Here is a 4691-nt window from a genome sequence, read left to right as displayed (position 1 = left end):
ATGAAATATATCATTGTACGAGGTTTCATCAAAATCGTCAAAAAATATCAACATTTAATTACGAAGAAACAGCTCGACCGATCTTTACCAAAACAAACAATCGATCGACACAATTCCCAACCAAAATATTTCGAACAATTATTGAATTTTTAAAATAGATTCAACATTGTGGCCCGAAACGTGAACAAAACCTTTTAACCTTTTTTGCAAATTGCAAAGAAATGGCTGAGCCGACCGTCGCGCAAAACTAATCAATGCTATACAAAAGGTCAAAAGTTGACTCACACACACATATGTACACACTCACACGCAAACACATACTTTTCCAAATTCGACCTCATTCGATTCACAATGACTTGAAACGTCGAGAAAAGGTAAAAGTAGCAAATCGGATTTTCTGGCGAAAATAACTTCTTCTGGTTGTTTAAAATAAACCAGTTTCTATTTGAGATCTTGCGAATTAGTTTTTGGTAATTATCACCTGAGTCGTTTAAAAATGTTACAATAGGCAATTTTGGAGTAATAAGCTTTGTCAAAATATAATAATGCTATCGCGACAATTTTATAACTCACTAAATATAATATTTTAAATGGGTTCAAATTTTGGAACACATACACACGCGATTTTATCTCTTAATGATTCAGATTGACTTGAAACATCAAAAAAATATAAAGTTAGCAATTTAAATTTCCTGACGCAGACATAAGACAAGAAAAAAATGAGACGAGATTGGAAATTAAAAAAAGAAATCTGCTCAATTTTAGAATAGATATAATTAATGCTAAAAAGTTGCTTTCCATAATAAAAAAAGAATAAAAAAAGGAAAAAGTAGTGTATACGCGTTCATGGTAGTAGTACATGGTGCAAATTGCAAAATAATATATTATATTGAAATTATAATTGTGTATTAAGTTACAACTTGTAATTAAATAATTTGAAAGAATATCAATATAATTAAAATTATATATTTCTGAGAATTGTTCAATTAGTTAAATGTTCAGTTGCTAATATTGTAATAATGAATACAATTGCCCAACTAAATTCAGGAAAAATAGCGTGAGAAATTCCCCACAGCCATTTCTCACCGCAATGCTCGAAATAGGCTATTTTGAATTGGAAACAAATTTTTAATCTATATTTTTAAGTGAAAAAACTAACATTGCTGCTGCACGATGTTAGGTTGTCCAGAGCGGAGTTCGAATTTATGACCCCGTTCACACGAGTCCGTGCGTTTGATCGTTACGCCATAAAACACCCAAATAATGAGTTGAAATACAACTCAATATATTTATTATTTACCACAATTATTTTTATAGTTCACATATTTTTTTGGGATACTAAACCGCAACTTTCTTTGCTCAAACCTGATGCTTTAAAAATGTTCATCAAATTGCCGTATATTATTATAATTTTTTTTTCATAGAATGCCACAATTATTAAATAAATAAGCCTTAATAAAAAATAAAAAATTAAAGCAATTCCTGGTAAAACAGTTAATAAATTACTATTTGACCATGTTTAAGCTCATATCACGACAAATTTGTTAAACGTATCTTGGATTGTGATAGTTGATGTCTTTTTCTGCTGTAGCATACACGTCATTCTGCATCACAATGACGTCCGCGAACGTGTTAAGATAATTTAAATCAAGATCTAAGACGTAACGATAAACCTCTGATTTTACTTTTTATGTGAATTTCAACATAATTGTTTTTTTTTCCAGGTTCCAATAAAAATCACAATGTCGTTCAAATGGTTATCGGTAATAGCGATATTCGCCCTCTGTTTATTGGGATACAGTTTTGCCCAACTGACATTCACACCAGTTTGGGGAAAAAGAGCCCCAAATCCACTGGGGAATATGCAGGGTACTCAAGACTGCAGAATTTCAGCCGAAGGCATGATGCTCATGTATAGGCTAATACAGGTACTTATTTACATAAACTTTAAAAAATTAAAAATGTTTTGGGTATACCATAACTTAACGTCTTCAAGTTTTTATTTTTTTATTCGAATTATTTTACTATAAAACTGTAGAATTGTTTTGGCAATTCTGCCAATTACAAAGAAATGTGAAAAACTGTCCAATGATAGTTCTTATGATCTTTTAAATTTTTGAAATCGGTTTAGCCATTTTAAGAAAACGTCGACAAAAGGTCGCAAATCGGTTCATATGCACACACACATAATTTTTCTAAATTTGGTCTCATTCGATTTAAAATCACTTGAAACGTCGAGAAAACATAAAATTAGCCAATCAGATTTTATCGCGAAAACCAACTTCTTCTTCGGGAAGTTAAAAATCGTATTTTATGTCATATTCAGTTTCATGTTTAGTGACTACTATCAGTATTAGCTAGGTAAAAATAAAATTTTAGAAAACAATATGTAAACTAAATTAGAAATATATTATAATATGAAGATCTATCATGTACTCATTATAGAAACTCGTTCATCTAACGCACTTTTCTAACTATAGTCAAGGCGCCAGTGAACTATTTGACTAACCTGTTTTCACAAAGCTAGAATTTTTTCAATGATATTTTATTATCGGTTCATTAAGAAAGAAGTACCATTCTGGCGGTAATTCCGCGGTTGCGTCAACAACCCTTCAATTTTTGAAATTTTTTTACCCGCTCCCACAAATCTCAAATTTTAAGGGTGAATTCTTCTAACTGGTCATAAAGTATATGTAAGCAGCCAGCCCATTCTGGCGGTTGCAAGGGTCCGCCAGCCAAGTACATAATAGTCATCACGACACACAAGAGCGTGGGCGCATTGCCATCCCATACATAATCGGCTCCACCCTTGTATTTAAATAATTTATACGCCATTTTGAAGGTCTTTTTGTAAACATCCGATATACCAAACTTCAACTTTGTATCACACCTTATGGCTAAAATATCATTGAAAATATGCTAAAGTGGCTCCCTTTTCAAACTCAATTTTTGGCGTAACCATAAAAGATATCGGAAAAGAAATTACATGTTTCTACACACATTGGCTTAGAGCACATAATGTATATTAATTGATCCTAAATAATTATTAATTATTAGCTAAAAAGGATAAATATTTTTTCAATTAATGTTTTGCGTTTTGTTTAATTACTTTCTTATTAGCGTCGTCCGAATGCCTGTTGATTTTTCTTTTAGTTTAGACTGCCAGAATGGTACTTTCTTAATGGACCGATAATAAAATATCATTAAAAAAATTCTAGCTTGTGAAAACAGGTTAGTCAAATAGTTCAGTAGCTCTTCTACTACTATGAGACAAACGCGCATATATACGCACAACGCTCTTTCTATAAATAGCAAGAGTTGAAAATGGAATGTTAGATGTCACCGCATCGTATACCTGCGTCACGTTAACCTGTAATCGCCGCACAAACCTGACAGGATTTTGCTTGTCTCGGTCGAAACGTCGTTTCGTCAAGATCATACTTCACAGGATCATTTCTGTAGTATGTCTTCACAATCTCTTCACTCAAAAGTGGAGTTGATGCGACCTCGACGATGAGTCGTAGCATCGCGCCCTGAGCGTGAGAAAGGTGATCGAACTTTGTTTGGAGTTTGATCATCATCGATGACCGTTCGCCAAAATGCCTTATGGGTTTTGGTAATGGGTGTGATGCTTTCTGAGAGGTCTCTTTTAAACATTATTTATTATTATTTTAAAAACAATTCCCAACTTCTTTGCGTTTTTTATGTTTCTTCTGATATTTGGTCTATAATATATCAATCATGGAAATTACAGTATTTATAATAATAGCCTAAAATTACATTTTTTAAAAAGGCTCAAAAATTATTTGAAAGCTGAAAAATGAGATTTTTTAAAATATTTGATATTCATCATTTTTTAGCTTTTAAATGATTTTGAAGCCTTTTTAAAAAATGTAATTTTATTGACTTGAAATTGACTTTTTTAAAAAATTAGGTTATTGTTATATATTCAAATTTTTTGAAAGTTTTTTTTTTCAAAGCACGGTGCCTCGAAGCGCGTTCTGTTATGCACAGAACAATGTTTCACACAATTTACTTATATTTATTATTGTTAATATTATTCTTTTAATTATCATTTATTTTATCCTTATTATTTTTTTTCTTTTTTTCTTTGTTTTGATTTTCAATACCAACTTTCAACTTATAACTACTAGTTGGGTGTATGGCATCGAGCCTTAAGGCAAATTGCTAGAACTTCCCGTACCGTAACGAAATGTTCGAGGAATACTGAATGTTTTGAAATAGATTATTATTAATATTGTAACATTGTCTAATATTTATAAGAATTATATAAACTGAATTGCAAAGTTGAAATTATTTGTTCAAAGTATATTAAAACTTTAGTCAGAATTAAAAATAAAATCTGAATTATTTTCGATATACAAAAAAAACTTTTTTTGAAAAAAAAAAGTTGAAACAAAATTTTTTTTTCCAAAATCAATTATTTTGTTAAGACAAGCAGAAAGTACTTTGAATCATTCAAATCGGACGCTTAGTTCTCTCAAAATCTGCCATTTTTTACATATTTAGCTCCGTATCTTTGAAATGGCTAGGGTTGCCTTTGCCAAAAACTAATAAACACTTCTCCCAGTCATTACTAATTGAATGTTTTTTAGATCATTCAAATCGGATACTCCATTCTCTCAAAAACTTCTATTTTCTGCACTTTTTGCTCCGTATCTCCGAAACGG

At 31.1% G+C, this 4691-nt stretch overlaps 1 non-coding gene across 1 annotated transcript; it reads left to right on the top strand.

Annotated features, from left to right (window-relative positions):
- Positions 1-3431: 3431 nt before the first annotated feature.
- On the top strand, positions 3432-3644 carry LOC113383965. The gene has a single exon (XR_003367914.1). It is a non-coding gene; the product is annotated as a small nucleolar RNA U3 (small nucleolar RNA).
- Positions 3645-4691: the final 1047 nt, after the last annotated feature.

This window comes from Ctenocephalides felis, unplaced genomic scaffold, assembly GCF_003426905.1.
Source record: "Ctenocephalides felis isolate EL2017-DRISC unplaced genomic scaffold, ASM342690v1 CF-g0.4_SCAFFOLD_03570, whole genome shotgun sequence".
Classification (NCBI taxonomy): domain Eukaryota; kingdom Metazoa; phylum Arthropoda; class Insecta; order Siphonaptera; family Pulicidae; genus Ctenocephalides; species Ctenocephalides felis.
The sequence above is the reverse complement of the archived record's forward strand: the minus strand, read 5'-3'. Positions and strand labels throughout refer to the sequence as shown.